Source organism: Meriones unguiculatus, chromosome X, assembly GCF_030254825.1.
Source record: "Meriones unguiculatus strain TT.TT164.6M chromosome X, Bangor_MerUng_6.1, whole genome shotgun sequence".
Lineage (NCBI taxonomy): Eukaryota > Metazoa > Chordata > Mammalia > Rodentia > Muridae > Meriones > Meriones unguiculatus.
In genome coordinates, this window is record NC_083369.1 from 125113548 (window position 1) to 125127783 (window position 14236).

Consider the following 14236-nt stretch of genomic DNA (forward strand, 5'->3'; position numbering starts at 1 on the left):
ACATTTCTCCCACAGGTAAAACTAGTCCTAAGCACACGCTGAGGACACAGGACCTCTTTCAGCTTTCTGAAAAACTCTCCAGAAGCCAGAAAGAGACAGTACCAGTCTGAACTGCAGAACCCAGAAACAAACAGGGAAGGTTTCAGATAAGCCAATGGCCAAAGGTAGGCAAAAGAACACTTCCAACATGAATTAGGACATCATGTCTTCACCAACAATCCCCCAAATTGATGGATACTCCAATTCATCAGAAGCACAGGAAAATGACTTTAAAGCTATGCTTACCCAACTAGTTGAGGCTCATAAAGAGAAAACAAACAACTCTCTCAGAACAATAACCATGCAAATTCAGTGTTAAAGAGGAAATGAACAAACCTTTCAAAGAGGTGGCCAGTCAACTGGAGGTAAAGAAAGAAGAAATAGACAAAATTCTTAAAGAAACACAGGCAAAAATAGCTAAACAAATAGAGGCACAAGTAGAGATAAAATTAGTGGCATATAAAAAGGAAATGAACAAAGAAATAGAGAACGTCATAGACAGGAATCCACATTCAAACACATGAAGGAAATGGTGCGAGGCATGAAAACAGAATTAGATTCAATAAAGAAAACACAAACTGAGAAAACCATGGAGCTAGAGAACTTGGAAAAAAGATCAGGAACCACAAAGGTAAGCATCACCAGCAGAATACAAGAGATGGAAGAGAGAATCACTGGCGCTGAAGATACACTTGCAGAAATTGCTACTTCTCTCAAAGAAAAAGTAAAATCAGAAAAGTCCCAAACACAAAATATCTGAGAAATCAAGGAAGCCATGAAAAGACGAAATCAAAGAATAATAGGGATTGATGAAAAAGAAGCCTCCAGGCTCCAAGGTCCAGAAAATATTTTCAAGAAAATCATAGAAGAAAATTTTCCCGAACTTAAAAAAAAAAAGATGTCCATAAATGTACAAGAGGCCTACAGAACACCTCATAGACTAGACCATAAAAGACACACATCACATTACATCCTGGTCAAAACACTAAATCTACAGAACAAAGAAAAGATATTAAAAGCAGCAAGGGAAAAAGGCCAAGTAATATATGAAGGTAGACCTATCAGAATAACACCGGACTTCTCATCAGAAACTATGAAAGCCAGAAGGGCCTGGGCAAGTATCATGGAGACTCTAAGAGATCACAAATGTCAACCCAGACTTCTACACCCTGCAAAGATTTCAGTCAACATAGATGGAGAAAACAAAATAATCCATGAAAAAACTAAATTTATGCAATATCTACACAGCAAACCAGCCCTACAGAAGATACTAGAAGGAAAACTCCAATCCAATGAAAACAATTTCACCCAAGAAAACATGGCATACAGATAATATCCCAAAAAAATGAAAACAAGCAATGAAACACAGTAATTCCACCGACTCCAATACAAAAGAAATTAACATTTATTGCTCACTATTATCTATCAATATCAATGGACTCAACTCGCCAATAAAAACACATGGATTAACAGAATGAGTGCGGAAACATGATCCAACATTCTGCTGCATCCAAGAAACGCACCTCTGCAACAAAGATAAACATTACCTCAGAGTAAAGGGCTAGAAAAATGTCTTTCAAGCAAATGTACCCAGAAAACAAGCTGGGGTAGGTATCCTAATACCTAATAAAATAGACTTCCAACCAAAATTAATCAAAAAATATGAGGAGGGACACTACATTCTCATCAAAGGAAAAATCCACCAAGAGGACATCAAAATTCTGAACATCTATGTCCCAAATACAAGAGCACCTACATTCATAAATGAAACATTACTAAAACTTAAATCACACATCTATCCAAACAACTTGATAGTGGGAGACTTCAACACCCCACTTTCACCAAGGGACAGATCATCTAGACAGAAACCTAATAAGGAAATAAAAGCACTTACAAAGGTCCTAAATCAAATGGACCTAATAGATTTCTACAAAACTTTCCACCCAAACGCAAAAGAGTATACCTTCTTTTCATCACCCCATGGAACCTTCTCCAAAATAGACCATATAGTTGGTCACAAAGCAAGCCTCAACAGTTACAAGAAGATGGAAATAATCCCCTGTATTCTATCTGACCACCATGGAATAAAGCTGGACATAAACAACAATGGAATTAGAAAAAAGCCTACAAAAAATGGAAACTGAACAACTTGCTGCTCAATGATAGCTGGGTTAAGGAAGAAATAAAGAAAGAAATTAAAAACTTCCTAGAATTCAACGAAAATGAAGGTACAACATACCCTAATTTATGGAACACAATGAAAGCAGTGCTCAGAGGAAAATTCATAGCACTAAAAGTGCCTTCAAGAAGAAATTTGCAACATCTCCTAAAAGCAACTTAATGGCCCAACTGAAAGCCCTAGAGAAAAAAGAAGCAAATGCACCCAAAAGAAGCAGATGGCTGGAAATAATCAAACTCAGGGCAAAAATCAATCAACTAGAAACAAATAAAACTATTCAAAGAATCAACGAAACCAAGATGTGGTTCTTTGAAAAAACCAACAAGATAGACAAACCTTTAGCCATACTAACTGAAAGGCAGAGGGAAACTAACCAAATCAGCAAAATCAGAAATGAAAAGGGGGACATAATTACAGACACTGAGGAAATCCAAACAATCATTAGGTCGTACTACAAAAGCCTATATGCCACAAAATTTGAAAAATCTAAAAGAAATGTACAATTTTCTTGATAGATTCGATTTACCAAAATTAAGTCAACATCAGATAGAAAGATTGAATAGTCCTATTTCCTCCAAGGGAATAGAAGCAGTCATCAACAGTCTCCCTTCCAAAAAAAGTCCTGAGCCAGATGGATTCAGTGCAGAATTCTACCAGACTTTCAAAGAAGTGCTAACTCCAATTCTCTTCAAACTATTCCACAAAATAGAAACAGAAGGAACATTACCAAACTCATTCTATGAAGCCACAGTCACCTTGATACCTAAACCACACAAAGATCCAACAAAAAAAGACAACTTCAGACCTATCTCTCTTATGAACATTGATGCAAAAATACTCAATAAAATACTTGCAAACCGAATCCAAGAACACATCAAAGATATCACCCACCATGACCAAATAGGCTTCATCCCAGGCATACAAGGGTGGCTCAAAATACGGAAATCCATTAATGTAATCCACCACATAAACAAACTGAAGGAGAGAAACCACATGATCATCTCCATAGATGCTGAAAAAGCATTTGACAAAGTCCAACATCCATTCATGTTTAAAGTATTGGAGAGATCAGGGATACAAGTCACATACCTAAACATAGTAAAGGCAATATACAGCAAGTCTATAGCCAACATCAAACTCAATGGAGAGAAACGTAAATCAATCCCACTGAAATCAGGGAGAAAACAAGGCTGCCCACTCTCTCCATACCTTTTCAAAATAGTACTTGAAGTCCTAGCCAGAGCAATAAGACAACTAAAGGAGATCAAGGGGATACAAATCAGGAAGGAAGAGATCAAAGTGTCACTATTTGCAGATGATATGATAGTATACATGAACGACCCCAAAAATTCAACCACAGAACTCCTCCAGGTGATAAACACCTTCAGCAAAGAGGCAGGATACAAAATCAACTCAAAAAAATCAGAAGCCCTCCTGTATACCAAAGACAAAAAGGCCGAGAATGAAATAAATGAAACAACACTCTTCACAATAGCCACTAATAACATAAAGTACCTTGGGGTGACACGAACCAAGTAAGTGAAAGACCTGTTTGAGAAAATCTTCAAGTCTCTGAAGAAAGAAATTGAAGAAGATCTCAGAAGATGGAAAGATCTCCCATGCTCATGGATTGTTAGGAATAACATTGTGAAAATATCCATCCTGCCAAAAGCAATCTACAGATTCAATGCAATTCCCATCAAAATACCAACTCAATTCTTTACAGACCTTGAAAAATGATTCTCAGCTTCATAAGGAGAAACAAAAAACCTAGAATCTCCAAAACGATCCTGTACAACAACTGATCATCTGGAGGTATCTCCATCCCTGATCTCAAGCTGTACTTCAGAGCAATAGTAAAAAAACAAAAAAACAAAAAAAACCACAAAAAAACAAAAAAACAAAAACAAAAAAAAAAAAAAAAAAAAAAAACCAAAACTGCATGGTATTGGCACAGAAACAGAAAGGAGGATCAATGGAACCGACTACAAGACCCAGAAATAAACCCACACACCTATGAATACTTGATTTTTGACAAAGCAGCCAAAACCATTCAATGGAAAAAAGACAGCATCTTCAACAAATGGTGCTGGTCCAACTGGATGTCTACATGCAGAAAACTTCAAATAGATCCATATTTATCACCCTGCACAAATCTAAAGTCCAAGTGGATCAAAGACTTCAACATAAAACCAGATACTCTAAATCGGTTAGAAAAAAAAGTGGGGAACAGCCTAGAATTCATTGGCACAGGAGACAACTTCCTGAACAAAACACCAACATCATAGGCTCTAAGAGCAACAATCAATAAATGGGACCTCATGAAGCTGAAAATATTCTGTAAAGCAAATGACACCGTCATCAAAACAAAACGAATGCCCACAGATTGGGAAAGAATCTTCACCAATCCTTTATCTGACAGAGGGCTAATATCCAGTATATATAAAGAACTAAAGAAGCTGAAAAGCAACAAACCAAGTAATCCAATTAAAAAATGGGGAACAGAGCTAAACAGAGAATCCTCAATAGAGGAATATCGATTGGCAGAGAAACACTTAAAGAAATGCTCAAACTCATTAGCCATTAGGGAAATGCAAATCAAAACGACCCTGAGATTTCACCTTACACCCATCAGACAGGAACTCAATGGCAGGCTCTTTGACCTCCCCACCCCCCAAGGGAGAAGCAGTCCTGCTAGGCCACAGAGGAGGACTTTGCAGCCAGTTCTGAAGATACCTGATAAAACAGGGCCAGAGGAAAGGGGAGGAGGTCCTCCCTAATCCGTGGACTTGGAAAGGGGCAGGGAGAAGCTGAGGGAGGGAGGGTGGGATTGGGAGGGAATAAGGGAGCAGGATATACCTGGGATAGGGAGTTAATAAAATGTAACTAATAATAATAAACAATAAAAAAAGAATACAAATGTACACACACACACACACACACACATATACACAAAGAAAATCAGTGCCAACAGTGTATTTCTGGTTTCTTTACATATATATATATATATATATATATATATATATATATATATATATATCAGAAAGTATCCACAGCTGTTATGGATTAATTGCTGGGTTTTTTTTCAATTCAATTTCATTGATAAATATGTCTGTTTTGTGCCAATACAATTTGTTTTCATTACTATAGTTTTGTAGTATGACTTGAAACAAGTGGTGGTGATATCCCCAGCAATTTTATTATTCAGGATTATTCAAGCTTGTCTGGGCTTTCTGTGTTTCCATACAAACCTGAAAGTTGTCCTTTCAAGATCTTTAAAGAATTGTGTTTCAATTTTGATGGAGATTGTATAAAATTTTAGATTGCTTTGGTAAGATAGCCATTTTTTACTATATTAATCCTATTGATCTATGAGCATGGCCAGCTTAGTATCTTCTGATATGGGGGTTGGGGAAGTCTTGATGAAATGTTCTGCTAAAGAGCTATTGATAAGACTGGGTTGAACTTGAAAGAGTAGAGGGAGAGGTGGAAATCTGCAGTTAGCTTACCTCCCCATGACCCTTAGCCAGAATGAGAACTTTTCATAAAATTTAAGTTCCCAAAGCTCTGGATTCAATTCTCAGAACTCCCCCCATCCCCAACCACCACAAATCTATCATCTTGTTCAAGTCTACTCAAGAAATTGAAAACAGGGTCCAAGGAGCATTCAATATTTACATTTTTTATGGGTTGGAGGGATATCTCAGCAATAAGAGAACTAGCTGCTTCCTTCAGAGGTCCAGTTTTCAATTTCCAGCAACCATTTAGTGACTCACAACCGTCTATAATGAACTCTGATACCCTTTCCTGGCATGCAGGCAAACTCGTATACATAATTAAATACATCTTTTAAAAATATTTGCATGTACAATTTTATTACATTTATCTATCTATTGGCAAGGGGTAGGGATTAGGAGTACGTTCTCTCCTCCCGCTATGTGGGATACAGAGATCAAACTCAGGTAGACCTGTTTGGGAACAAGAGCTTTTATCCAATGAGCAATCTCACTGCCCAAGCATCCAAGATATAAAAAAGTTTTGTCCTAAAACAAAAATGAACTATAACTTTTCTTGGAACCATAAGTAAGAGGAAATGAGTACTTAAAGAATGCTTGTTATATTTCTGTGTGTTTGTGTGTGTATGTGTAGGTTGTAGGTGTAGGAATGTGTAGCTGTGCATATGGAGACCAGAGACTAATGAGGGTGCACAAATTTTTTTTTTTTTTTGAGACAGGGTATCTCATTGAACCTGGAACTCACTCATTGTTTAGGGCAGCTGGCCAGTGAGCTCCAAGAATATGACTGCCACCACACACACTGAGGTTATAGGTGCAACACTACCCAACTTTTAAGTGAGAAAAGCGTATCTGAACTCAAGTTCTCATACTTGTGCACCATAATGATGGAGCAACTCCCTAGTCCCAAATTTCAAAGATTTTGCTTAACATTTTATAAAGCTGTCTTGACTTGACTTGCACAGACTCTTTGTGGTTTTGTTTTTCATTGGTCTTCTGAAAAACTTCTTAAAATTATGGATTTTTAAAGATTTAAAAAACAAAACATAAATGCAACAATTACGTTAAAATGAAGCAGATTAGTCAAAAATATAAAAGTGACGAATGAAAGCATTCCTGTAGGAATAAGAATTTGTCTAATTTTAGATCCTAGTAACCTGAATACAGGCCAATCTAACAGGTTACATTTGAAGATTAACCTAAATTTCTACTTATTTGTATCATTTATTTCATTAATATTTTCAACAGTTGCCTAAAAAATGATGGGCCAAATATCAAGAAACATACTGTTTCTTAAACTACTTGGAAACGCAGGAGGCAGATCTCTGTGAGTTTGATGTCAGCCTGGTCTACATAGCTCACTTCCAGGACAGCCAGGGGTACATAGAGAAACTTTGTCTCAAACAAACAAACAAACAAACAAACAAACAAACACACACAAAGACTACTGGAAAAACTGGTTATGTTCTGACCTAGAAGACCAGTAACTTACTTGAAGATTCTAGCATTTGGTCTGAGTAATAATTTTTTTTTCTATAGTCTTCATATTGGTATGAAATAATTTTTATTAAATGAGCATTATTTATACACATACAATAAAAATCAAGTCAAATTAAATTTTTACAAATAGTTAACATCCAGTTCTGAAAAACAGTTGTTCATCTTGTGTCATACCAACATACAATAATTCAATTTTATTCATTAAAAGTAAGGCCAGGCCTGGAGAGGTAACACACACCTGTAATCTCAGCACTCTGTTAGGCAGAGGCAGGCAGGCAGATTTCTGTGAGTTTGAGGACAGCCTGCACTACAAAGAAAGTTCATGACAGCCAAGGCAATATAGGGAAACCCTGTCTCAAAAACACAAAACAATCCCCCACCCCAAGAAAATAAATAAATAGAAAGTAAGGCCAGGCCCCAGGCAATGGTGGCACATGACTTTAATCCCAGCACTCTGGAGGGAGAGGTAGGTGGATCTATGAGTTCGAGGCTAGCCTGATCTACAGAGAGAGTTCAGGACAGCCAGGGCTACATAGAAAAACCTGTTGGGGGTTGGTTTTGTGCACTATAGTTTCAGATGATTATTTTTGTTCCCCCAAATCTGGTTGCAGTCCAGAAGTGGGCATTGTCATGATCATTGATCAATGTTGTGTAAATATTGTTCCCAAATTATCTCTAATTGGTTGATAAAGAAACTGGAAAACCTATCCGTGGGTGAGAGAGAACAGACCAGACTACTGTCTCCAGTCAAGTGGTCTCAAGCAGGAACCACGAGGGAGAAAAAAGAAAGAAGTGGAGGTAGACAAAGGATGTGGCCATGAGGACTGACCTGATAATGCAGAAGCAGCCCAGGCAGGACCAATGTGGCAAGTAATTAAGGATATGTGGCTGGAAAATAACGAGACTAGCATGGAAGATTAGACTAGATCAATAGCTGTCCAGTTCTAGGGCTTAAATCTTGTTTAATAAATTGAACAAGTCTCTGTCTCATTATTTGTGAGCTAGAGCGGGTGATTAGAAAAGGCCCCCCAAATTATAAATTTTCTTTTCAAGAGCCTGTCTCAAAACAAAAGTAAGCCCAGACAATGACCAGACTAGCCTACAAAGCTAGTTTCAGGCCAACCAGGGCTGCGTAGTGAGGCATTTCTCAAAACAATAACAACAAAACAAAAAGTAAGGGCAGATGATGGAGAGGAAGAGAATATATGAAGACACTGGTGAAGTACAAGATAAGGGGAGGGGCAATCAAGAGATGCTAATGGCCCCCAGAAGCTGAAAGGTGCTTGAGTATTGAGGAAATTTCCACTAACACACTAAGTTGTATTCTACACACTTTGATGTGTTTGCTGTCTAGAGAACAGAGTGATGAAAATTTTAGGGTCATGCTTAAGCCTGATATCCAAGAATCCAAGATGAGTTTGATAAAGCAATGATTCCAACTAAAAATGTAATTTTTCTTTTGTTTTCTCTTTCTTTCTTTCTTTCTTTCTTTCTTTCTTTCTTTCTTTCTTTCTTTCTTTTTTCAAGACAATGTTTCTCTGTTTAGGCTTGGCTGTACTGGACTCACTTTGTAGACCAGGCTGTCCTTGAACCTGCCTGCCTCTGCCTCCCCAGTACTGGGATTAAAGGAATTCACCTTTATGGCAAGCACTTTTATATACTGAGCCATCTCACTGACCCTCTGCTGATATTCTTAAATCATTAAATGATTTCCTATGAAAAAAATCCAAAGTGTCTTAAAAGAAAAGCACATAGCTTAAAGAGCTAGAAATCAGTCTGAGACTAGCTTTCCTTTAACTTATCTCTTTTCATTTTCATAAACTGTATCAACTGGAGGTTGGGGAGAAGAATAGGGAAAGAAAAAAATGAAAAGCAATGGCTTTAATATAAAATTCCATATCCATAAATCCTTAATAAATATCTGGGGTCGAGGGTGCCTGTCTGTGTGTGTGTGTGTGTGTGCGTGGAAATTGTAGCTAAAGATTTCTGTCATGCTATCAGTGGTTAAACCTTAATCTAGTGTCAGACACTATGGTATCCACTCCCAGTTCATTAGTGTACTACTTGCCTGTTTATGTACAGCTCCAATATAAACAAATTAGCATGATCCCAGTTCAAGATGTCTGAGAAGTTACATTCTGGCCTATTGGTTAGCTATGGCCAAGATGCAATTGAGGCCAATGTGGGGGATTTTACTGATGCTTTTGTTTTGGGTGCTCTTTCCTTCCACTAGGTTTTGCCTCATCCAGCCTCAACATGAGGGATGGCCTCTTATTACAACTTGATATGCCATGTTTGGTTGATATTCCAGAGGGGACTGCCTTTTCTGAAGGGAAACTGAGGAATGGATGTGGTGGGGAGATGGAAGAGGCAGGAGGTGGAGGGACAGAGGGGAAACTGAGGTCAGAGTGAAAAAAAATTAATTTAAAACAAAGTTTTTTATATTATTGTTCTGGAAGAATGTTCTGGCTAGTTTTATGTCAACTTGACACAACCTAGATAGACACATTAGAGAGCAGTGTGCCTCAATTGAGAAAAATGCCTCCATAAAATCAGGCTGTATGTAATCTGTAATGCATTTTCTTAATTAAATATTCATGAGAAACCCAGCTCATTGTGGGTGGGTCCACCTCTGGGCTGCTGGTCCTTGGTTCTATAAGAAAGCAGACTGAGCAAGCTAAGTGAAGAAAGCCAATAAGCAACACTCTCTGTATCCTCTGCATCAGCTCCTCCCTCCAGATTCCTACCCTATTTCAGTTCCTATATTGACTTCCTTCAATGACAAATAGTGATGATGAAACATAAGTCAAACAAATCCTTTCCTCCCCAAGTGTGGCACAGTGTGGCAAAAAAGATAAATACAAAAAAAAAAAAAAAAAAAAAAGAGAGAGAGAGAGAGAGAGAGAGAGAGAGAGAGAGAGAAATAAATGGGAAAGTTGACTAGTGCGGTAGATTTTCTTTCTGCACAGTTGCAGAAGTTACAGTTTAGGCTGTCTGATGAGGAAACCCTGAGGGCTAACAGTCCAGTACCCACTATTATAGCGTGGCTACCCCCCTCCAAAAGTACAGAAACTTCCAGTAACTTCAGTGGTGCAAAAACCTCAAGGAAAATTTTACCATTTGTCTACCATAAAAGCATCCACCTTGCCATTATAATCAATAATTAAGGAAACAGCCCAGGGGAGAGGATATTCTAGGATTTCAGGCTTTTCCTGTTATTGAACAAAGGGACATTCTCGTGGAGAGAGTCCTTAGACTCTCAGCAGGTTCTGGAAGTGTATAATGCTCCAGATTCCCAGAGAGTCGGAAGACTCTCTTCTGGTTTTTGAACTGGCATTGGGTCTCTTTGTCTGTCCTGTACTGAGAGCAAAGTCAGGAGATGGAGGTTTGATGTTTTGTTTGTCTCTTGAGTCTATCTGTCTAAATGTCTTCTTGTGTCTGCCAATTGTGTTATGCTTGTCATTGTCTTATTGTGGATTTTTCTGGATTAATTGTTAGTAATCCTGGGCTAAACTTCATCTGCTGGTTGTCTGCTTACCCCTTAATTTGGTTTAGCTTATTTCAAAAGAAAAACAACTCAAAACAGATAAGCTGGCTCTGTCCTTGAAGCCTTGCACCTGGAGCAGGGAGTCTCCTGCCTTGGTTGAGTTGGCTGCCTGCCCAAGGCTGCCTCCACAGGCTGCTTTTAAAGGAGTACCAGCATGTTCTCAGTTTCTCCAGTAAGAAAACTAATGGTTAATTCTGCTACAAAGCCTCTGTGGGCATAAAAATTGGATTCAACAGATAGCAAGGTGCTCCTCCTTTTAAGTATAATGAGTAGTGTATAAACTGGGCAGATAAAGAACCCAGCTTCATATCCCCTCAGATCCCAGCTGAGGTTATGGTGGATTTGGGCTGCAGCCAGGCCTGGCTTCCTGCCACTGACTCAGCCTCAGATTCCTTAGAAAGAGACCACCCCTCCTGCCAGGTGCCCAGGGCTGGCCAGTAACTATGTGGCGTGGGGTGTGTGTGGTGGCCCTAGTTCTGAGCTAGACACACCTCACTATGGTCAGCCAGGGGATCAATGGCAAGAGGTAAGGGCAGATAAGTGCTGAGGGGAGCCAAGCTTGTGCCAAGGGCTGTGAGCTCTGTTGGGAAGTCAACGGTTGCCTCAGTGCTTGCCCAAGTGGTTCATTCTGCTGGAGAGGAATGACATCCCCCAGATGGTCGTTTGCCTGACATCCTGCCCTACTGGATATTTTGATGCCCAAAACCCCAACATGAACAAATGCATCAAAGGCAAGATGGAGCACTGTGAGACCTGCTTCAGCCACAACTTTTGCACCAAGTGTTGGTGGGGGGTGTTGTACTTGTACAAGGGCTGCTGCTACCCAGCCTGTTCTGATGATATCTTTGATGTGTTCTTGTATTCGGTTTGCGAGTATTTTGTTGAGTATTTTTGCATCAATGTTCATAAGGGAGATTGGCCTGAAGTTCTCTTTTTTTGTTGGGTCTTTGTGAGGTTTAGGTACCAAGGTGACTGTGGCTTCATAGAATGAGTTTGGTAATGTTCCTTCTGTTTCTATTTTGTGGAATAGTTTGAAGAGAATTGGTGTTAGCTCTTCTTTGAATGTCTGGTAGAATTCTGTGCTGAAACCATCAGGTCCTGGGCTTTTTTGGGATGGGAGACTTTCTTTTTTTCTTTTTCTTTTTTCTTTTTTTTCTTTTTACAAAAGGATATTTATTCTTATTTTTTTAATTTTATTTTTCTTATTAGTTACATTTTGTTACCTCTATGTTCCAGCTGTATCCCACTCCCTCATTTCCTCCCCAACCCCACACTCCCTCCCTGGTCTCCTCCCTGCCCTTTCCAAGTCCACTGATAGGGGAGGAGTTTTGGATGGGAGACTTTCGATGAATGCTTCTATTTCCTTGAGGGATATAGGACTATTTAATTGATTTACCTGGTCCTGATTTAGCTTTGGTAAGTGGAATCGATCAAGAAAATTGTCCATTTCATTTAAATTTTCAAATTTTGTTTCGTATAGACTTTTGAAGTAATTCCTAATGATTGCTTAGATGTCCTCAGTGTCTGTAGTTATGTCCCCCTTTTCCTTTCTGATTTTGTTGATTTGGATGGTGTCTCGCTGCCTTTTAGTTAGCTTGGCTAAGGGTTTGTCTATCTTGTTGATTTTCTCAAAGAACCAGCTCTTGGTTTCATTGATTCTTTGAATTGTTTTATTTGTTTCTAATTGATTGATTTCAGCCCTGAATTTGATTATTTCCAACCGTCTGCTCCTCCTTGGTGTGTCTGCTTCTTTTTCTAGGGTTTTTAAGTGAGCCATTAAGTTGCTTGAATGTGCTGTCTCAGATTTCTTCTTGAAGGCACGTAGTGCTATGAACTTTCCTCTTAGCACTGCCTTCATTGTGTCCCACAAGGTTGGGTATGTTGTGTCTTCATTTTCATTGAGTTCTAGGAAGATTTTAATTTCTTTCTTTATTTCTTCCCTGACCCAGCTGTCATTTAGTAGCAAGTTGTTCAGTTTCCATGTGCGTGTAGGCTTTTTGCTATTTCTGTTGTTACTGAGGTCCAGCTTTATTCCATGGTGATCAGACAGGATACAAGGGATTATTTCAATCTTCTTGTATCTGTTGAGGTTTGCTTTGTGACCAACTATGTGGTCTATTTTGGAGAAGGTTCCATGAGGTGCTGAGAAGAAGGTAAATTCTTTTGTGTTTGGGTGTAAGGTTCTGTAAATGTCTGTTAGGTCCATTTGATTCATGACCTCTGTTAGAGATATTGTTTCTTTGTTTAATTTCTGTTTTGTTGATCTGTCCTTTGTTGAGAGTGGGGTGTTGAAGTCTCCCACTATTAGTGTGTGGGGATCTATGTGTTGTTTAAGTTTTATCAATGTTTCTTTCACAAATGTGGGTGCCCTTGTATTTGGGGCATAGATGTTCAGGATTGTGATGTCTTCTTGGTGGAATTTTCCCTTGATGAGTATGAAGTGTCCTTCCCCATCTCTTTTGATTAATTTTGGTTGAAATTTTATTTTATCAGATATTAGAATGGCTACTCCTGCTTGCTTCTTGCGTCCATTTGCTTGAAAAGCCGTCTTCCATCCCTTTACCCTCAGGTAATGTCTATCTTTGTGACTTAGGTGTGTTTCTTGTATACAACAGATTGCTGGGTTTTGTTTACGCATCCATTCTGTTAGTCCGTTTCTTTTTATTGGAGAGTTAAGTCCATTGATATTGAGAGAGATTAATGACCAGTGGCTGTTAGATCCTTTGAATTTGATGTTGGCTGTGGTCATATGGTTGTGTGCTTGGTTGCTTTTTGTTTTACTGTAGTGGGGTTATTTATTTCCTGTGTTTTCTTGAATGTAGTTAGTTTTCTTGGGTTGTATTTTCCCTTCCAGTGTCTTCTGTAATGCTGGATTTGTATGTAGGTATTGTTGAAATTTGTTTTTGTCATTGAATATCTTGTTTTCTCCGTCTATGAGGACTGAGAGTTTTGCAGGGTATAGTAGCCTGTGCTGACATCTGTGTTCTCTTAGGGTCTGCATGATATCCGTCCAGGCCCTTCTGGCTTTCATAGTCTCTGTTGAAAAGTCAAGTGTAATTCTAATGGGTTTGCCATTATATGTTACTTGGCCTTTTTCTCTTGCAGCTTTTAGTATTTTTTCTTTGTTCTGCATACTTACGGTTTTGATTATTATGTGGCGGGAGGATTTTCTTTTCTGGTCTAATTTATTGGGTGTTCTATAGGCCTCTTGTATTCTTATTGGCCTCTCCTTTAAGTTGGGGAAATTTTCTTCAATGATTTTGTTGAAAATATTTTCTGGGCCTTGGTGCAGGGAATCTTCGTTTTCCTCTATTCCTATTATTCTTAGGTTTTGTCTTTTTATGTTGTCTTGAATTTCTTGGACGGTCTGTGTCAGGAATTTTTTAGATTTAACATTTTCTTTGACAGATACATCTATTTCTTCCATTGTATCTTCCACCCCTGAGATTCTTTCTT